Source organism: Epargyreus clarus, unplaced genomic scaffold (assembly GCF_041222505.1).
Source record: "Epargyreus clarus isolate Ecla_fem2 unplaced genomic scaffold, WU_Ecla_fem_2.2 ptg000009l, whole genome shotgun sequence".
Taxonomy (NCBI): Eukaryota; Metazoa; Arthropoda; class Insecta; order Lepidoptera; family Hesperiidae; genus Epargyreus; species Epargyreus clarus.
In genome coordinates this window covers 4,281,009-4,304,728 of record NW_027332217.1, presented here as the reverse complement: position 1 = coordinate 4,304,728, position 23,720 = coordinate 4,281,009, and the positions used below count along the sequence as shown (strand labels likewise).

Genomic DNA, 23,720 nt, shown 5'->3' with positions numbered 1-23,720 from the left:
AAAAGCTATTTGCTACTTTTAGTACGTTAGAAACTAGGTAATTATTGTAAAAACATAAAAACCGACTGCTTATATGTAAGTAACTGAATAGAAAAGGACTGATCAATGATCGTTTCGACATGTGAACAACATAAAGTACACTGATGTAAAAGTATAATAACATATGCAATTATGCAGATTTTCTTCACATCTTCAAGTCCTGTTGAACATCGCTTTAATAAGAAATTTAATAGATGAGTTCCACAATTATAGCAGTTGCTTTCAAATGAATATATATTTTAACGAGTTTATTGAAGCCTTAACAAGTAAACCAGTGTCAGTTTATTTCGTAAACGGCCAGTAACTTGATTAGCATAGAAAGCAGAAAACTTAACGTTTATTACTTCTGAAAAGTTTTCGCAAATGTTCTTGAAATAACTATTTAATAGCACTACTGGATCTAGGGTTGCCAACATTTATTTACCGAAACGTAGTGTTTTTATAAATCAGCTAAAATATAGTCCATTTAATGTAAATAGTATTTTATGGAAAATTAAAAAAATATATTATTGTTGTTATTTATTTTTATAAAAACTACATATTTCGCACTTTTTGCATTTTCGACAACGTTGGCATTAACAAGTTTTTATCGATGCGCGATATGTCATTATGCACGATGTATGGGCATCAAAGTTTACACTAAAGTGCATTCAAAAACGTTTGCTATATTTTGTCGAAAAAATAGTCCTACATACTCGAAATACCGTAATTGTATTATAGCTATATGGTTGGCAACCCTACTTGGGACTGAAATCGGAAAACTATTTCAGAGATGGTGTTAGTTGTATTCTAGATTATTTCGAGTTGATAACTAACTTCAGTCTCACTACCGTAATCATAATGAAATTTTCATTCAGTCTTGTTTTATTTCAGTTAATTTACTAGTTAGTTACAGACGTAACTACATACATAAAGCATTCTTTTGGGGTATAAGAGTGCAGTCCACCTGTGACATGTGTGATCTACCCTAAATAAGATTAGACTCTGAGGTCCTGAGGTACCTGAGGTCGACCACAAATGCGCGGCTGCCCCCGAGGACTACTGCTATTATTAGGTAGAAATAGGAGTGCCGGTGATGCCGCCTAAGTCGAACCACAAAGGGTTGTACCACCTTTTAATATGATCACTGATTTATGCTAGTGTAGGTACATTAAACATTTCGTATAGCAAACTAAGCAGAATTCAGTTAATTGCTTCCACGTCAGTTGTTACTCTGTCTATGGCATTTGGGCAGCCAGTGACCGCAGTCCATTTAACTTTACCGAAATACCGACCAAGTTCTATAAATCTTGTGTAGTATTGAAATGGCTAGAACTAAACTTGTTTTACTATATATGTTTCTGTTAAACTCAGAGCACCAGCTTTTAATTGGATTCATTTAAGTCATTTTATTTAAAAAATGCTGCAATTTTCTACATTTCCTTTTCATAGTACACTTTTACTGCACTTTCGTACGCAGTTTTTAATTTTGTCATATCTATCTTTAATGTTAGTGTATTTGTCATTGACACGTTTAATGACAAATACACAAACATTCAAAACCAGCATAGAAATCTAATTTATTTATTTAGATGTATGGCCCGGAATCAATCCTGGAACCTTGTTAACTACGAAAGATATTTCAGAATTACCTGTTGTAGGTAGCTACTACATATACACAACTCCTAGCAATTCTATCTTTAACACCTCTATTGACGCTCTAAGATTAACTTTATAAAATTAGGCGCTCACATAAAACCTCCAAGGAACAAATTTAATTACGCTTTATGTCATTCAGGCGGATTCAAACAATTTAGACGGAGACCGCCTCAGAGTTTGAGAAATTTTATTGCCTTAACTCCACTTCTCATGTGTACGAAATATTTGAGTTTCGTATTTCATTATTGTGTGTTGAAAGACTCATAAGTACATTTAAATAAAATCAAAATGGCCGTTCAAGTTATGTGACCGAAATGTTATAAATAATAAAAATGTCCCTAAATATTTCATTAGAGAAGATTCCATACTTTTTATGGTGTCTTGACACAACGCAACGACTTGTGAAACTTATTTTTGTGAGCATGTCTTGAACTTTCTTATCTTTGACTTTAAACTATAGAAAAATCTAATTTCTTCCAGATATGTAGAAAAAAGATCAATATACAACGACTCATGTACCTATAGTTGCAATAAATATAATAAAAGAACTATCGTATCAGTCTGTCTAGACTCTAGATAAAGATTCTAAGTAATATAAGTCATTTTTTAAACCTTTTGTCTTTACGTTTTTCTCGTACGAAGCTCAATACAAAACCTTTAAGATTTTATAAAATATAATTCATTAAAATTTCATTCAGTCACTAAAGTTTAAGTATAAAACAAAAAGCTCGTAAAATATCAATTATTGCTCACTAAAATGCCGACGATTGGAACCTTGACGATCTTTCATAAAACTGTCAAATATCCCACTTCCACGAAATTCTCAAGCGCGTTTATTATTCGCTGCTGAGGGAGTTGGAAACTCCTATATATTTCCACCAAGTGGTCATCAAACGTTCATTTCACAGGTTATTACGGGCATCCTTTCGTTCCTCTGGCTCTTGGGCGTGACAGTGACGCATTATCTAATTTATAGACTCCTAGCGTCTGTGATGGAGCGCTCTACTATTATAGACTTAGGGTGGATTGTTGTTTAAATAATAACACGTGTAAAGTGGTACCAGTTGGTATGGCCATTGTCCTTTAGAAATGAAACTGCGACAGCAAAGAGAGCTCTCAACCGCGAAATTTATATTTAGACGGCGGACGACTTATTTATTTTCTGTTACAACAGCGACATGTATCAATTATACTGACTGGTAGTATAATGTAATTTGTACAGTAAAGGGGTATATAGTCCGTCTTAAGCGGTCGCAACCGCCTACTGGGGATTAAGTTGTAAGGTCTTGCGTGATTAATGCCTGCGAATTTTACGATTAAATGTCAAGTAAGTCATGTTTAAACGAATAGACATTCAAAGACCATTAATATATACTGATCTTATAGACGTAAATGATTTTAATTGTATATTGAACAAAATTATTATCTTCTTTTGAAATAAAAGGAGCTTCGCTAAAATAAGTATCTTCAAATACCTACTTATAAGTTATTTTTTGTTTCATTTTAAGCGTGCTTTACAATATCAAAAAGAACTAAATAATAATTATTTTGTCCTCTATAATTACTTAAACAGAATTGATAATTTAATTTCGTTCACTGTATTGCTATTATTTAACGAAAAATATATCATAACGGAAAACAATGAGCTACTCACTGAAAGCTTGTTTTAATTGGTTCATGTTAATAAAATAACTAGAGCTCGTTGATTGCCGAATATTGCGCGTGCAGATAACGGGAATAAATGGCAATAAAATAAAATAAAGTTGGATAACTACCGTTACATTCTTCTGTGTACGCACGAACGATAATCTATTTACACAAGTCCGGATGGAAATTAAACACGTTGATTTGCGGTGTACTGTGAACTGTTTTCGCACGTACGCTGAGTAAATATGTGGCGATAAAATGAATGCGAATTCAAATTAATGGGTATATTTTCGGTCGTTAATTCATGACATCGTTTACCGTAAATTTCTTTTTTCATATCTTTATATATATATATTTCTTATGTGCGTGTGTATGTCACTGAACCCCTCCTAAACGACTGGACTGATTTTGATGAAATTTGTTGTGTGTGTGCAAGGGGACTTGAGAATGGTTTAGATTCAAAATTTAGTCCGTGGGAAAAGGTTTTTTTAATTAATTTTTAATTCGTAAGTAGTTGTTGTTTTTGGAATGTTTCACATTGGATTCGACAGACTTTGCTACCATCGCAGTTTCAAATATTCTATCTATTTGTCAAACCCGTAAGTGATAAGGGTTGTTCACCCTTAAACTGCCCTATGCCTTCTGAATTCAAAGATTTCCTGCTGCGTCATAACACTATATAAATACTTCGGGAGGAAATTTATTCACCATGCAAGTACACTGTAAGAACCAAAGAGAGAACGTCAATGAGAATTTAAGGTATACATTTTTTATCGTAACCAGTGACCGGAAAATATGTGTAATCCTCGGGAGTTCATAAAGATACAACCTTTAATTACCAATTAACAGAAACATGTTAAAATTGGCAATTAATTGTAATTAATGGCAACTTTGGTTCCATTCCTGCTACGGAATGTTTTATTGCTGCAACGATATCCCTGTCAGCATTTCGACGAGTGAAATCATTAAAATTTAAATGATCTGTCATCAGTATCTGAAGTAGATAGGTATGCACCGATTAATTAATTATTTCTCGTTAGTTGACGGTGTTTATACAGGCTATTTTTATTATGAAATTTGAGAAATTGTTTTTGATATAAATTAATTTTAATAATGTTTTTTCATTTACACATTTTTTCCTGTTAAATTTGTGTGTGTCGTTGTAACATTGGGCATGACTAGCTATTATTGTCCAGCCGGGTATCGAACCTACATCGACATGGGAAACTAATATGAAGATTATTGTGACACGCGAATTGTGACGGGCTAACCCCACAACTTTACATTAAAGCGTTACAGTTCCAAAAAATTGAAAATAACTTCAAATTTCGTGTGTCTTATTATAATTAGAATTTCTAATTTAATAATATTACGATAACGGCTTAAAAATATAGCACATATTACACTGACAATTCATACGAATCTAACGAAACCTCTTATGTTAGGATCCGTGATTGAATTGAAAATAAATACAATACAACTAACCTTACACTAAGCGAAGGCTGTTTGCGTAGTATATATCCTTCCTGTCTATTTGTACACGATTATCTATAAAGTCGTATCTATATACTTATTTCAGTATAATTTCAATATTCGTATTAAATTTTATTTAAATCATATTCGTGTCTGAATCAATATATAGAGCTTATTTTTACTCATTTCTCAGCGATGAAAAACATCGTGAGGAAACCTACATAATACGCATATTATATTTTAATAAGGGTACACACCTTTACATATAATACTTTCAAAGGGCAGTCATTCTGAGAGGAGACCCGTGCCGAGTAATGGGGCGGTAATGGGATAATGATGTGGGTCTGGCTTACATGCCATGACTGTATGAGTTTGAACGTAAAACATATTTACATCAGTAAAATAGCGAGGTTCGAATTCAATAATTACGAAATATATGTTATAGTTACATCCATTATTTATACTTGGATGAGTAAAATAAGTTTATACCACCAAATTATGAAATGTACTTTGATTAACAATCACGTAGAAGTTACTCAAATACAAAACATTCCGTTAATTGCTTGTCTTAATTCACTAACTACGCTAATAACTCAAAGCTACATCTACGGATAAATACGATCTTGGATTGTCAGCAAGATGGCTCTTGTGTAACTCGCCTTAGCCTGTACTTTTCCACCAGAAATGTAAAGAAGTTAAGCTATGGGTATGCATTTCTTATAATTAAAAAAATTTAGCTAATGCTAACTGGAGGAAATGGTTTCAACGAAGCAATGTTTTTGTTTTTGACAATACAAGTATATAGAGCCATGCCAGCTAAGGATTGGACCTACGTGTACGACCGGTGTTGCTATGTGCAAAGCAAAATAAAACCTTACTGCGTTTGCCACCGAAAATAACTCTTCTATGTCTCACATCTCTAGTACTAGCACCCTTACAGTTCCGAAAAACAAATCCAATAGAAACCATTCTACACAATACGCGGCATTTTTCGTGGCGTACGTACGAAGGATACGTACGTACATTTGCATGAACCGCGCCAAAACCCAATTCGAATGCAAATCCGAAGCAAATAGCGACCGAACGCGACGTCTTTATTCATGACTAACTACGCTCAAATTAAACTCCTGAGTTTACATCGACAAGTTTACAATTCGACTCCTGAATAGCATTTAACACAAACTTCAGTTACGCCTAAATAATGTAAACTCAGAGATTAATGTCGATTTGGCTTTCCATTGTATTATAGGACTTTGTATGCTGGCTTTATACAGTCACTTTTCGCCGCATAGCAACAAGTAATATTCGCATAAGAAATTATAATAGCCAAGAAAAACTGAGTCCACCTGATAATGTAAACTCAAAGGTCAATGTCAATTTGGCTTGCCATTATATTGTAGAACTTTGTATGCTGGCTTTATACAGTCACTTTTTGCCGCACAGCAGCAAGTAATATTGGCATAAGAAATTATAATAGCCAACAAAAACTGAGCCCACCTAATAATGTAAACTCAAAAGTCTATGTCAATTTGGCTTGCCATTGTATTGTAGGGCGTTGAATGCTGGCTTTATACAGTCACTTTTTGTCGCATAGCAGCAAGTAATATTGGCATAAGAAATTGTAATAGCCAACAAAAACTGAGTCCACCTGATAATGTAAACTCAAAGGTCAATGTCAATTTGGCTTGCCATTGCATTGTAGGGCGTTGTATGTCACTTTTCGCCGCATAGCAGCAAGTAATATTGGCGTAAGAAGTTATAATAGCCAACAAAAACTGAGCCCACCTGATAATGTAAACTCAAAAGTCAATGTCGATTTGGCTTGCTATTGTATTGTAGGACTTTGTATTTTAGCTTTATACAATCACTTTTGCCGCATAGCAGCAAGTAATATTGGCGTAAGAAGTTATAATAGCCAACAAAAACTGAGCCCACCTGATAATGTAAACTCAAAAGTCTATGTCAATTTGGCTTGCCATTGTATTGTAGGGCGTTGTATGCTGGCTTTATACAGTCACTTTTTGTCGCATAGCAGCAAGTAATATTGGCATAAGAAATTGTAATAGCCAACAAAAACTGAGTCCACCTGATAATGTAAACTCAAAGGTCAATGTCAATTTGGCTTGCCATTGCATTGTAGGGCGTTGTATGTCACTTTTCGCCGCATAGCAGCAAGTAATATTGGCGTAAGAAGTTATAATAGCCAACAAAAACTGAGCCCACCTGATAATGTAAACTCAAAAGTCTATGTCAATTTGGCTTGCCATTGTATTGTAGGGCGTTGAATGCTGGCTTTATACAGTCACTTTTTGCCGCATAGCAGCAAGTAATATTGGCATAAGAAATTGTAATAGCCAACAAAAACAGAGTCCACCTGATAATGTAAACTCAAAAGTCAATGTCGATTTGGCTTGCTATTGTATTGTAGGACTTTGTATTTTAGCTTTATACAATCACTTTTGCCGCATAGCAGCAAGTAATATTGGCGTAAGAAGTTATAATAGCCAACAAAAACTGAGCCCACCTGATAATGTAAACTCAAAAGTCTATGTCAATTTGGCTTGCCATTGTATTGTAGGGCGTTGAATGCTGGCTTTATACAGTCACTTTTTGCCGCATAGCAGCAAGTAATATTGGCATAAGAAATTGTAATAGCCAACAAAAACAGAGTCCACCTGATAATGTAAACTCAAAAGTCAATGTCGATTTGGCTTGCTATTGTATTGTAGGACTTTGTATTTTAGCTTTATACAATCACTTTTGCCGCATAGCAGCAAGTAATATTGGCGTAAGAAGTTATAATAGCCAACAAAAACTGAGCCCACCTGATAATGTAAACTCAAAAGTCTATGTCAATTTGGCTTGCCATTGTATTGTAGGGCGTTGTATGCTGGCTTTATACAGTCACTTTTTGTCGCATAGCAGCAAGTAATATTGGCATAAGAAATTGTAATAGCCAACAAAAACTGAGTCCACCTGATAATGTAAACTCAAAGGTCAATGTCAATTTGGCTTGCCATTATATTGTAGAACTTTGTATGCTGGCTTTATACAGTCACTTTTTGCCGCACAGCAGCAAGTAATATTGGCATAAGAAATTATAATAGCCAACAAAAACTGAGCCCACTTAATAATGTAAACTCAAAAGTCTATGTCAATTTGGCTTGCCATTGTATTGTAGGGCGTTGAATGCTGGCTTTATACAGTCACTTTTTGCCGCATAGCAGCAAGTAATATTGGCATAAGAAATTGTAATAGCCAACAAAAACTGAGTCCACCTGATAATGTAAACTCAAAGGTCAATGTCAATTTGGCTTGCCATTATATTGTAGAACTTTGTATGCTGGCTTTATACAGTCACTTTTTGCCGCACAGCAGCAAGTAATATTGGCATAAGAAATTATAATAGCCAACAAAAACTGAGCCCACCTAATAATGTAAACTCAAAAGTCTATGTCAATTTGGCTTGCCATTGTATTGTAGGGCGTTGAATGCTGGCTTTATACAGTCACTTTTTGCCGCATAGCAGCAAGTAATATTGGCATAAGAAATTGTAATAGCCAACAAAAACAGAGTCCACCTGATAATGTAAACTCAAAGGTCAATGTCAATTTGGCTTGCCATTATATTGTAGAACTTTGTATGCTGGCTTTATACAGTCACTTTTTGCCGCACAGCAGCAAGTAATATTGGCATAAGAAATTATAATAGCCAACAAAAACTGAGTCCACCTGATAATGTAAACTCAAAGGTCAATGTCAATTTGGCTTGCCATTATATTGTAGAACTTTGTATGCTGGCTTTATACAGTCACTTTTTGCCGCACAGCAGCAAGTAATATTGGCATAAGAAATTATAATAGCCAACAAAAACTGAGCCCACCTAATAATGTAAACTCAAAGGTCAATGTCAATTTGGCTTGCCATTATATTGTAGAACTTTGTATGCTGGCTTTATACAGTCACTTTTTGCCGCACAGCAGCAAGTAATATTGGCATAAGAAATTGTAATAGCCAACAAAAACTGAGTCCACCTGATAATGTAAACTCAAAGGTCAATGTCAATTTGGCTTGCCATTATATTGTAGAACTTTGTATGCTGGCTTTATACAGTCACTTTTTGCCGCACAGCAGCAAGTAATATTGGCATAAGAAATTATAATAGCCAACAAAAACTGAGCCCACCTAATAATGTAAACTCAAAAGTCTATGTCAATTTGGCTTGCCATTGTATTGTAGGGCGTTGAATGCTGGCTTTATACAGTCACTTTTTGCCGCATAGCAGCAAGTAATATTGGCATAAGAAATTGTAATAGCCAACAAAAACAGAGTCCACCTGATAATGTAAACTCAAAAGTCAATGTCGATTTGGCTTGCTATTGTATTGTAGGACTTTGTATTTTAGCTTTATACAATCACTTTTGCCGCATAGCAGCAAGTAATATTGGCGTAAGAAGTTATAATAGCCAACAAAAACTGAGCCCACCTGATAATGTAAACTCAAAAGTCTATGTCAATTTGGCTTGCCATTGTATTGTAGGGCGTTGTATGCTGGCTTTATACAGTCACTTTTTGCCGCACAGCAGCAAGTAATATTGGCATAAGAAATTGTAATAGCCAACAAAAACTGAGTCCACCTGATAATGTAAACTCAAAGGTCAATGTCAATTTGGCTTGCCATTATATTGTAGAACTTTGTATGCTGGCTTTATACAGTCACTTTTTGCCGCACAGCAGCAAGTAATATTGGCATAAGAAATTATAATAGCCAACAAAAACTGAGCCCACCTAATAATGTAAACTCAAAAGTCAATGTCGATTTGGCTTGCTATTGTATTGTAGGACTTTGTATTTTAGCTTTATACAATCACTTTTGCCGCATAGCAGCAAGTAATATTGGCGTAAGAAGTTATAATAGCCAACAAAAACTGAGCCCACCTGATAATGTAAACTCAAAAGTCTATGTCAATTTGGCTTGCCATTGTATTGTAGGGCGTTGTATGCTGGCTTTATACAGTCACTTTTCGCCGCATAGCAGCAAGTAATATTGGCATAAGAAATTGAAGTAGCCAACAATCATTGAGTCCACCTGATAATTAAATGTTTGTATTACTCGCGGGCATTTGGATTTTTTGGTAATTTGGATAAGTACCATCATCATCAACCCATTACTGTCCCACTGCTGGGCACGGGTCTCCTCTCAGAATGAGAAGGATTAGGCCATAGTCCACCGCGCTGGCCAAGTGCGTATTGGTAGACTTCACATACCTTTAAGATTTTTTATAAATCTCTCAGGTATGCAGGTTTCCTCACGATGTTTTCCTTCACCGTTTAAGCAAGTGATAATTAATTTCTAATACGCACATAAATTTGAAAATCAGAGGTGCGTGCCTGGGATTTGAACCTCGGACCCCTCGATCGAGAGGCCGCGTTTCTTAACCACTAGGCTATCACTGCTATTTGTATTTGTATTTGGATAAGTATAGACTTATCCAAATTTCTAAATACAATTAGAGTTTTAAAAGGGCTTTAGGACCACATTGAAACAGAAACAGAATATAGAGGATTATTCAAATAGCCTTTGAATTTTCATTTCATTTTAATTTATTAAGGTATTCGATATACTTCTTCACTTTTAAAGCTTATTTTCTGGTAACATACTTACTAATTTAATGCAATGGTTCCGACCATTACATTAGTGTAACTTACAGATATCTTGTAAGTGTATATACTGTATATCTATAAGTATTATTAAAACCATTAACATTACTAACACAAAATTTTCTTTGTTTACAGATTTCCGGCTCCACACCCTCTGCTTCACCGGAAATAACTAACTTCTACGCTTTCTAACTAACGCTAACATTCATACAACTGACTAACATAACAACCGAATAAGTTTACAGAATTCGGAATAACGATAATGAATAATAAATACAAATCATTTGAGAGCCGTAAACAATTATCAAAGGCATGTAAATACTCAACATTCAGTGTCTAATTACAAAACTCACGGATGCCGTTTGAATTATTAAGCTCGTAAAGCGTCAACAGTGGACCGTTGTCACAAGGCAGCGTCTCGGAATAATACAAACGTTTGACATTTCTAATTATTCATTACGATCTAGATAGACAGTAGATCTACGGTGTCCGTAAACAGTCAGTGCTTCAGTCACACTAATTAAAAACTCGAACATTAAACGTGTTAAATTGACTTATAAAAATGTACGTAAAATGTGTGCGCGTTCCGTGTTATGCGTTATAATGGTGCGGTTTCATTAGCGGGAGGGGGCGTGTTGGTTAAAGCTGGGTGGGCAACGCCACGGCGTCGTCGGTGGAGGGTCGAGGGGGTGCGGGCGAGGCGGAGACCGAGCCGCCGCCCGCGCCCGACGCGGAGGCGCCGCGCCGCCGCCGCCACCGCCCGCTCTACCGCCGCCTCTTCCACTATGTCCGCACCGCATGGACCGGCGTAAAGTTTGCGCTAGGTAAATTATTTAATATACTATTATTTGTTACCTTTTAATTAATATTTCTCAAATTTCTCGTGACTATCAACGACGTGTACAATGTACAGTCAGCTTCACTAGTAGATGAACAGATCAAAATTCCAGAAATACCTATACATCTAAACGTTCATAAGAGGTAAACATCCCTAGCATAATAATTAGATGGACATCGTAAAGCGTCAATATTAGATGAACATTAATGCGTCAAAAGTAGCGGAGCAACGTATGTACTAACGTCACTAATATGATATGTCATTATTCAGCTACTTTTGCAACTTTATGGCGTTCATGTAATTATGATGCTAGTTGTGTTCAGCTACTTAATAATGTTTGGGTCTATAGGTATTTTTGAAACCTTAATATGTACATCTACTTTTGGAGCTGGCTGTACTTACCTACTCAAACACTGTGAAAATGTATTATACAAGTTCCTGGTTCCCTCTATTCTTCTAGCAATTCGCACCAATACCAATCTAAAATACTCCTACACCTCGTCGTAAATTCTATTAGAACAACAAGAATATACTTCGTACAAACCAGCGCAAGTTACGTGAAATACTTTTGAATTTTATGGAATTGTATTCCGTTTCAAGTATACTATTGTCAAGTTCCTAAAATTTTCATAGATATCGCTATTGCAACTTTGTTTGATGTAAGACTTGAAGGTTGTAAAAGCAATATTCAAATCTTTAATATTCGACATTCCGATGAAAATAAGAAAATCTTATGTAAAGTACCATGAATCTTATGGATTTGTTTGTTTGTTACATTCCCTTCTGCATTGTTAAACACATGTCATATTTAAGTGATAACGTCTCCACCACAGTTGTCCATTGGATATTCCATTACGTTAATGGCGACGCTAAACAGCTCGTTAATTTTGTAGCTTACGAATATGAATGTGACATACATTAATAATAAACGTTCCTATATGTACATATATCATATTACTATTTAAATATTTATGCAAATATAACGTCTACAAGACAAATTCGATTGAAGAATGCACGCTGTGATGACGTAGCGCGTTCTGTCGCGCGTGTTTACGCATGTACCCGCACGCATGTCGCATTCAACATGCTTGTGTCATGCGTGTGGCACACGGTTCGCGAAGAGGTTGCAGCGAGCGATTCATGCGTTTAAAAAGATTGACAGAAACTAAAATCAATAACTAATCCATAGATTGGTAAAGATTACTCACTCCAGAAAATGTACCCAGTTTTGAGAATTGAAATAATTGCTTAAAAAAGATTTGCCACGTCTCCGTGCTAAAATGTCCCTAAAATATTTAAAATAATTATTTATTTATTATTTAAATTACGCAGTATTAGTTATTTATTCGTAAATTTTCTCTAAAAATGTTTTTATTTGTCAAGAGTCAAGACTTAAAAAAAATAACTAACTAATAAGCCGTTTGTGGTTTCATTCAATTTCAAGGCGGCGAAGTATCTTTACTAATCTATGAACGAATCAAACCACAGGGATCTATGACTTATATTTAAACGACATACATTTTTGTAACGACAAATTGATAATAAAGTAACAGTTCATAATGCACTTGAATTAACGATAATAATTAATAACATAAAAGTTACGAGTAGTAATTCGATAATAGCTTAATTTGACCGTAGATAGATCTCTACGATATATTGACATGCGATACTCGTAGGTGCCTATTATATTACTGTGCTTCTGAACCAAGATATAATGGAATTGTGTGTTTAGATATAATTAGTTAATATTATATAAAATGTGGACCTGATATTAAGTGATTAATGTAGCTCATAGATATCAGTAGACACTAGATATTTCTAACTATAAAAGTTTAGTTATATGACAACATCTTAGAATCCAAAAAGAGGACTAATGTTGAAAATACCATCTACAATATAATTATAAGACAGCCTTTCTTTTTTTGGAAAAAATCAGTAAAAAATCGATGTACTTACTGTACATCTGAATGTACATAAAATCATGCATGTACAAATATATATTGTACAAATTTTAAAAAACAACGACTGACGACTTTAAAAAAATGAAAATGCAAACTCATGTCTACACAATACTTCAATGTGGGTATTAAATCAAAAGTTGATGGAAGTTTCATTTTATAGAGGTCAATCCCTTAGATAGTTTTGGTCTGATCCTTTAGAACTAAGAAGCTAAAACGATAAAGGACACAATCTAATACCAACTTAGACACTAACAGTCCCCTCGAGCTAAGTTTCAGTTTCACAATAGACATTCCAGAATAGTTGAGTAATAAATGGACACTTCTCGGGAACTATCCAACATGCGAACAATATTTACATACAGAATATCTAATTGGACCGGTCACTGCTCGCATGCCAACTACGTAGCTTCAATCGGTATATTCTAATTGTTACGTATAGGTTGAAGTGCTGTCAATTAATTATAACAACCCTTCATACTGTCCTGTGTTGTGTTATTCGAAAATGCTTATCATAAAGGATTATTTATGCCGTAACCAGTACAGTAGCCAAAGTAACCAGTAAAAGTACAGTTTGTAGTGAGCTCGTACGTGAGATCTTGTTAAGACAGTGGTAAAGAATAATATACATATTAAGTTTATTTTATGGCGACTTCGGCTACATTAAAAGTAAAATATACTTGGTACCGCAGTTCGTCTTTAAACTGATATAATAGCGCTAAAACAAAAAGTTAAAAGATAGCTTATCTTAATTTACAATATATAAAATTATATGTCGTATTGGTTGACTGTTGCGTTTTTGAAACTATCACGAAATTTCGATACGCTCTACGGGGGCTCTGTATAAGCGAAAACGTAAAGAGTCACCGTTTCCGAGGGAACTCATACTATGGGTAGACATTCCAGAATAGTTGAGTAATAAATGGACACTCCTCGGGAACTATCCAACATGCGAACAATATTTACATACAGAATATCTAATTCGACCGGGCACTATTCGCATATCAACTTTGTAGCTCCAATCAATATATTCTAATTGTTACGTGTAGGTTGAAGTGCTGTCAATTAATTATAACAAGCGCTTCATGCTGTCTTGTTATTCTAAAATGTATACCGTGTAAGACTATATTTAATCCACTCTATATTAATATATTAATGTATAATATTATATTTTTATAGCTTGTTGATTACCAAACTGTTCTATTAAAAATCTCAATGCAGTTTATTGGATATCAGCTTAAGACATAACAGTAGGTACATACTAAGATTAAGTATAATATACTTGGAATATAATTTTACAAAACCTTTTATAATAAAAATAAAAGCTCCAAATATACATTAAATGTATCTCAATCAACGTTTAGGCATTAATATTTTACGAATGTCAGGAACCGTGACAGTTATCCTACACCAAACATTCGAGTAAAGTGCTTTAAGGCTCCTCACACACCGCGCTAATTGTGGGAACGTAAAGACAAAATTAAGCTCTAATTTAAATTACCAATCAAAACTGATATTTCAAAAAAAATAGAAACATATGCCGAATGAGTTCTGTATCATTGCCTCACATTTGATATAATAATACCTTAAAATTGTCGTATTGGAAAAGAGACTTGGAAAGTATTAGGCCAACCGATTGTACGGCTATTGTACATCTGTACCAATGTTTGCGGTGCACAATCTTTATCATCATCATCATTATATAATTATAAATATATTAGGTCCATGAAACAATTTATTTTCAATGAAAACAAATGTTTCTGTTTGTTCGATATCGTGAGAAAGAGAGTTAGATCATTTTTGAAAATTAGGACGGTATCTCAAAATATTAAAAATCTCTACTTCAGAATTTAAGTATTGACTACATGATATATTATTATGTTACACGAGCGCCTACGCTAAAAAAACGTTTGTGCAAAGGAGCCCTAACTATTTGAAAGCAGGCATCATAGCTAACCACGATATTTGCGAGCTCGCACCGCTACTAACCATTCGATAACTGTTATTGCTCATAACTACGAATGCACGTATTTGTTGCATTTTGAAATCACTCGTACTCGTAACATAACTAATGTTGATGTGACCGTAACACGTGTGGTACGATCGTATGGCAGTTCGTAGCATAATGCGATTATTTTGTAATATCTATATGAATAGTGTATCTATCTATGGAACGATTTCGCCCTAAGAGATATAAATTCAAAATGCATTTCAGTAATATAGGAATTTAATATTAGCAGGTATTAGCGATTACGATTGTTGAACCGGATACCTTTTTGACATGATATATTATAATGATTTTTACTACATTTGAACCCCATGTTTATAGTTTATTATATTTAAATAAGCATACAATAGTTTCAACTACTCTGTAAGTTTATCTGTACTATGTTTTCGTCTTAATAAAAATAAAGTACAAAATTACTACTAACAGAGACTATCATTATTACTTTATACGTCATAAACATAAAGGTGTGCGAAAATAGTAAATTTTGCGATAAACCCGAGCCAATCTCATTTAATTATATTATGAGGTCATAATTTATAAACCACTACGTAAAAGCAAAATAAGACGCAGTCTTAAGTGTTTATGAAAGTTTATTGACCTACATTGATAGAGTAAGGTATAAAACGCTGAGAATATCGTTAGATATCTACAGTTTTATGAATATTTGTATGTACATCATGCTGTTAAAGTAAGATACTTTATTTATCTTATTTAAGATTATAAGGAACAATGTAAGTAAGTGGTATAAAGATCTTTAATAGAACAATATATTGCATGAATGCGACAGTTATTTATACTTTATTTGCTTAGTTATTTTTTATTTTATTTCCGTAGAAGCGCGTTCAACACAATTATTTCTCAAAAATATATATATTTTTTAAAAACCAATTAAGAAAAAATAATTATTAGCAAATAACAATAGTTATCGCCTGGTTTTCGTAGATATTATGTTCGTAGCGATGTGAAAAGAAGTTCGTTGTAATGCGTGGGATATAACTTCAGGATCTGCAACACATCTAAAATCAAAATCAGAAAGGATCTGTCCCATTAGAGGTCCCTTACAGATGTTCACTGCCTCATCACATATAACAAATCTACCCTCAATATTTTGAAACATACCAAAAACATCAATACAATAAACAAAACAGTTAACCATAAAACAGTTACTTCATAAAAGTCGAACGTCTGGCTTTTGTTCAACGCAAAATTTTGTATACTTTATCAAACTTATGTTGAGGGCCGGAGTTCGAAAGTTTCTCAAAGTTGGGGTCACTGATAAATTACCCACAGATACTAACTCCCAACGCTATCTCGATTGACTAGCAAAAATAACAAAGTTGCCACGATGATTTATAATTGTCTATGCCAGAAAAGTTGAAAGTCATTCAAGTAGGAATTGATTAATTATGCTCTTTGTAATTAGTGTTATGAAGATATTATTTTAACCTCTGTTAGCAAAAAATGTTACCAACGAAGCATCAAGACTTATATTTTTATTAAAGTCAAAATTGTAAGTTAATACTGTTCTTTTGTTCAAATTTTACAATACTCTATCTAACTTTATAAAAAATCCTTTTTTTATGAAATTCACTGTATACAATAAATTAATTATTATTCTGTATTGTTGCTTTCGTAACTATGTCATGCATAGTATGTAGTTTTAAAATAATAAACTACGAAACAGTCTAAGGGCCGTATTAATAGATGGATCTCAATATCAATCTTAAGTTCGTATCAACTGAGTCGCTCTTAAGTTGCGATCAGCGACTTGAGAGCGTCGCTAATTAATAAATGAGTATCAAGTGCGTATCATTTGATACCGGTCTCAAGAGAAGCATCTCATTCGAAACAGTAGAACAGATTAAAAATATTTTTTTAAATGACAGCTATGAATGAATGAGAGTTTGAAATATCTAGAGATAACTAATAGAGTGATGAAATATATCATTAAATATATTTATAAAAATGACAAATCCTTATTAAATCGTATACTAAATAAAAAGTAAATGATTTCACGTGCAATATTTTTCGGAAAAAAATATTACGAGTTCGATTTCAGATACTGTTACTGTGAACAAAACGCGTCGCGTCATTAGTTTGTTTACTTTTGTTCCATTGTTATTTGTTATGAGTTGGTTGTGAAGTGCGAATTATTTAGCTGTATTTACATTAGTTGGACTGTTTTATTATGGAAATGAATAAGAAACACATATTCAGGGAAGTGGAAAAAACGTTTTCATATAATAGTGTAGTGGAGTGTATTAAAATTGACGGATATTATTCGCAACAGAAGAACTCTGCATGGTATAAAATTGCTAGTGAATATAATGCCAGCTCCCACATACCCCGTCAAGTAAGTACTTATCTATTTTTCATGTTTATCAATAACCTTAAACCAAATAATAATAATTCTTTATTTCATGAAGCATCAGTACAATTGCAATCTTCTCGGAGTAGTCTTTATAATAATCGTTTATTTTAATTCAGTATCGTCAGCTGCCTAAATTGGGTAAAAAACCTGTAGTATAGGTTAACTTCGCTACAGAGCTACTATAATCTTATTAATTTAGAATGAACAGAAACTTATACATACAAATGACTTGTATTTGATAAAAATGGCATGATTTTATATTTATGATAATGTTGTAGGATACGAGTAAACAACTAATGCGGTTGTGGATGACCTAAAGCAACAACAATGTGAAAACATTGTCAAATGGAGGCGGCCCTTCTACCAGTGACGCAGAAATGAATCCAGATGTTTTCGTAGCTGACTCCAGGGCTCCTTGTTAGTGCTGATGATGATTCCGACACTGTATCAGGTATGTATTTTAAATGTTTTAAAAGTTACTCTACATATCTAACTATTTGAAGTACTGCATCTACATATCTAAATATAGTTATCTATGCGTTAGTTAATGTTATACAATAATTAGTAATATTTCAGACAGCATTACTAATATTATTTTTTTTATTTTAGAAATGACTGTTACACGGCGCCTAATGATACACAAGAAAAGGAGAAAGTTATAATCAAGCCTAGCACTCCACCCTGTTCACCATCTTTGCCTCCGCCTGCTGCCTCAATAGTATAATAGTAGTAATATAATTATAGAAAAAAAAAGAAAAGCTTTTGATTTTATTACGTATTAGCTGTAATTTACTTATAACATTATTATTATATTAAATAAAAACAGAGAAGATACAATAGGTATATATTTTAAAACCTATATTTGGTATTATAATTTAGAGTTACATTTTAAGTAATAATAAATCTCCTATTTAATATAAAAGATTATATTATAAGGAATTTCATTTTTTTTTGAACTATATTATGAATTAAAGCTACATTTGGAATAATAGAATTTAATAAGTTTCCTATTTTATATAATTAGGTTATATTATAAAGCATTTCTGGTTTTTCTCTTTCAGGTAAAGCTGAGTAATTTAAAATTTAAATCTACTTTGAAAAGGAACTATTTTTTATAATTGTAATACTAGAAACAGTTTTGTGTAATATATTGTTAAAATTATATTTGTATTATTTTTGACACATACCAGCCTTACCTTACACATTTGGTTAAACTTTGTATGTATTGAATAATAAGATATACAAAAAAATACATTACAGAAGTATACTTTAAGAGTTTAAATATATTTTGAAGGTGGTAGAACCCTTTGTGGTTCGACTCAGGCGGCACCACCGCCACCCCTATGTCTACCTAATAACAGCGGTGTTAGGCGCTGGTGTGTTCCGGTTTGAAGGGTGTGGTAAGGGAGACAGACTTTTTCAAGGCGTTCCAGCTTAGTCCTCAGGGGTAGCGGCGCATCTGTGGCCGACCTCAGGTAGGAATATTTAATCCTATCGGGGGTTGATTACAGATGTCCATGGGCGGCAGTAGCCACTTACCATCAGGTGGACTGCATGCTCGTCTGCTACTCTTATATTATAAAAAAAATATATATTAATTACAATTGCAATCTTAATTAAATCAACCAATCCTGGATAAAACGTGAGAAAGAATAAAAAATAAAATAATTTCATCACAATTAATTAAAAAAAAATCCATTCAATTAAAAAAATACAACATAAAAATTTAAATCCTAATAGCTAAATTATGAAGTTGAATCAAGATATAAATTAATATAAAAATGAGTGATACTGTGAAAGAGAAGTGTAAATAGAATCTATACCTTTTTTGAAATTTATTTATAGGCATTTAAAAAGGATTTTGAGCGTCCCTTAAATAAATTTTCGGTAACCGAGAACTAAAGCGATCATCGATATTATCGTAATCATTCATAATAATCATAATAATCTATTTCGTCTAAAATATTTTCAAAATCCATTTCTCGGCGATACGTAAACGTCGACTCAAGTCAAGGTCCGACTACACTCAGCTAATACCATCTCAGAACGCATCTCAAGAGGCTACTTGAGAGTGAGTTTGATTTATTAATTAGCGAATGCGATGACAGATCTCAAGTGAGAGCGCGTTTAATGTTTGACACTTAAGTTTTGTTTATTAATACGATAACGAACTTAAGATGGCACTTGAGTTAGATCTCAAACTTGAGATCTGTTTATTAATACGGCCCTAAGGGCCGTATTAATAAACAGATCTCATTAATACGGCCCTAAAATGTCAACTTATGGCAAAATTTACAATCAATGCCACCCAACGAATAGAATCGAGAAAGGTTTCACAATCTAGAATACACATTATTAGCTTTGTTTCTATTGAATTGTTAAGCGAGCCCTGAAGAACAGCGGAACAACTTAACTCAGTAAAAACATTTTAGTACTACTCAAGTTTAACATCAAATATATAGTTTCAATAAAATTGAAGTGATTTCACAAAGGTCAACAATGTTGACGAATCTTTTACCAGAACCTACGGGAAGACGAATTCATAAGAAAAACGTTCGCGTAAAACTTTCAAGTTTTCCTTTTGTCTGAAATTCTTATGAAAATCATTTGCTGTGTTACTTTTTTTTAAAGCAGGGTGGTAATAATCCGGCCTCTCAACCGGAGGGTCCAAAATTGGAGCTTAAGGTTCGAACCTCTGATTTTTCAAGGTTATTTGCACATTACAAGTTAATCATCATTATACTCGTAGTTGCCTAAATGGTGAATAAAAATATCGTAAGGAAATCTGCACACCTGAGAGTTATTTATAAGTTCTCAAAGGTGTATGTCTACCATCTAAACTTTTATTCTAAGAGGAGACCCGTGTCCAGCAGTGGGACAGAGATAGTAATAAACTGACGACAACCATAATGTAACACGTCTATCACACATCTAGTGGAATCATCTCTATAACCGCCTCTTACTCCAATTTGTAAAAATATAAAAAAAATACTCAAATAAACCATTTTTAAAAGTTATTAAAAGTTAATATGTGCATACTAAAAATATACAGCGTTCAGTATTATTTGTAATAACTTTGGAATACCGAAACCCGACTATTCGCATGATGGATGTTTATATTTCAGTAAAATTTTAACCAATTAATTGCCTCGCTTTTAGTAAATTTCCAATTAAACTTCATGTACATATAATATGTGTACCGATAATTTATACATACAAACTACAAACGTAGGTAAGTAGTTAGTTACTACACGGTACTGTATTGATCCTTATCCTTACTAATATTATAAATCCGAAAGTAACTCTGTCTGTCTGTTTTTCTGTCTGGTTGTCTCTTCTTCACGCGGTCACGCCTAAACCACTGAACCGATTTTAATGAAACAAAGATAGTCTGAGACCTGAGAACGGACATAGGATAGTTTTTATCCCGAAAATCGGAAGGGATGGAATTATCTATCTATTAATCGGACAATCGATCTTTTGGACCAAAAAAAACGATTATTTTAATCGATATTAGTAAAGAATCGTAAACTATGCATTTGATCAAGTGATGATCTTTAGCAAAGTTGTTGTCAATGAGCTCACGAAGGTTCCAGAGTTGGTACGACCAATTTTCGCCAGATGGTGCCACTGTCGTTCCGAATACGAATTACGAATTTTCAGTTTTATGTATGTTAGTATGTCATATTATTTTCTTTTAAACGCGGGCGAAGCCGCGGTAAAACTAGTAATAAATAAAGCAATAACGCGGTTTAATTCTCACCATACCAATCTGATGAATCTGATGTATCTGATGATCCCGGCTTTGATCTCCGAATGAATTTGTAAATTTGTTCAAGATCTTTTTAGTTTTGTCGTTGGGTGTATCTACCATACAATAAAAATACATAGAGATATATATAGCAGCACAGCACAGATTATCCTAATGCAAGTCTTCAGGTATAAAAGCGCGAAGAATGCGAGAGAAAATAGTCAATTTCGTTATGTCATAATTCACAACATTAGGATCATTAAATAACTTTTTAGGGACTTAACCTTTACATTTTATGAACAAAACTTACATTAATGCAACATTATATGTGTAAATCAGAATAATACCTGGTATTTATTTGTGGATATCCACAATTACCAGAATTTCAAACGCAAATGAAATAACGTGAATCGCGAATCGAATTCGCAATCAACGTAATGCAATTGTTTACCGACAGAGGTCGTTTAATAATCGATTGGCGTTCTATGATAGTAGCGTTCGTAAAGTTTTGTTTATTTTACAAGATCAACAAACACACATCGGGATCTCTTTGAGATTAACTTTTCAATATAGTGCCACGGATCTCTTGAATCTCACAGAAAAAAAGTTTAAACTTGTCATTAAACAAACGCTATGTAAAAAGCGTACTATAGGCTGAGTGATTATTTGACCGATAAAAAGGTGTGGTCTGAAGTAGCCACAGCTCCACATGTACCACTAGGTTAAGAGCCATTGTATGAAACATTTATTTATTTTAAAAGGTGTGTGCTATGGAGTTTCTTTCGCCGCTTCTTCTCCATAACGAAACACCTTGTGAAGTGGTGGTAGTTGTCGACATTCAAAAAGTGCTCTATAAAGAAACTATTTTGAATTTTAAAAAATGATTTGTAATTTGATTTGATTTGATGTTTACTAAACACAATGCATTAATACAATCTCAAATAACAAGTGAAGAAAATGTCCTGTTTTTCAAGATGTAGTACATATAACAATTAATAGTTCCATATTACAGTGTTATAATAGCTATGTTAAACCCTGTTATATGATTACTCGATTAATGTAGGAACACATAAATAACGGAAAGTTCAACATAATTGGGATAACCCTTTTTTTTATTTTTTTTTTGTTGACGAGGGGAAAACCTTCAAAAGGTACCCGACGCCATGGGAGTGACGCCGGGTTATGTGGGATTTTTACCACACTAAAACCCCCCGGTGGCCGTCCTCAGCGTTTGGTGGAGAACTCCGGGATCTCCAATGGAACACGACCGGAGTCCTCCTAACGCGATGCCGATTTATCGGGCTCTGCCCTGGGGGGAGCAATTTACGCTCCTCTCACATCCCCTGGTGATTACAGCGATATGCGACCACACAAACCGCTGTCCTTCCCGGGGTCGCTTACTGGACGGTTTGAGCTCCCACTCTTGCCGCCCGCAACCCCGGAAGCCCCTTTTAGTCGCCTCTTACGACAGGCAAGGGTTTACCGTAGCCCTATTCTGGTCCCGGTACTACAGGGACAATTGGGATAACCCTACCGCATAGTTTAGCTACCTTGCACATTTCTGATGGAGAATCACCCTAACAGAGCGATACAAAATAAGTATATGTATATATAATTGAAAATTAGTTGCATTCCGAAAACGACTACATCTAATCAGTTCGTGATTTACTATAATAAACATTGTACATACCTACTTGATATTTCATCGGGCAGTTTATATTTCAGTGAAAATTCCACGCCTTCACAATGTTATAATTACCACAAAATTAGAAACTAATGAAATAACGCGAACTGCGAATTGAATTCGCAATCAACGTAATGAAATTGTTTACTGAGAGGCCGTTTAATGATCGATCCGCGCTATCGACAAACGTTCGCAGCGTTGCTTAATGCAAATGATCAACAAACACGCGTCGGGGACCCTTTGAGATGATTAACGTTTTAATATAGTACCACCGATGTTTGTCAAACACAATATATTAGATACAATCTTAAATAACAAGTGAAGAAAGTGTCCTATTTTTCAAGATATAGTACAACAATCCATAGTTTCATATTATTATTTATCTTATAACAGGTATGTTCAACGTTGTTATATTATATTTCAGCGGACAGTTTATATAACAGTGAAAATTCCACACCTCCATAATGCTAAAATTACAGAATTGTGGTAATTTACACAAAATTAGAAACTAAGGAAATAACGCGAACTGCGAATTGAATTCGCAATCAACGTAATGAAATTGTTTACTGAGAGGCCGTTTAATGATCGATCCGCGCTATCGACAAACGTTCGCAGCGTTGTTTAATGCAAATGATCAACAAACACGCATCGGG

At 34.0% G+C, this 23,720-nt stretch overlaps 1 protein-coding gene and 1 long non-coding RNA gene across 2 annotated transcripts in view; both read left to right on the top strand.

The window, feature by feature from the left end:
• The window catches only part of LOC140744796 (Kv channel-interacting protein 4), a 170,003-nt gene that overhangs the window by 6,726 nt on the left and 139,557 nt on the right, over window positions 1–23,720 (top strand). The gene's annotated exons all lie outside the window — the stretch shown is intronic.
• Window positions 17,237–18,794, top strand: LOC140744795 (uncharacterized). Its single transcript, XR_012102585.1, has 3 exons — window positions 17,237–17,614; window positions 17,911–18,083; window positions 18,242–18,794. It is a non-coding gene; the product is annotated as an uncharacterized LOC140744795 (long non-coding RNA).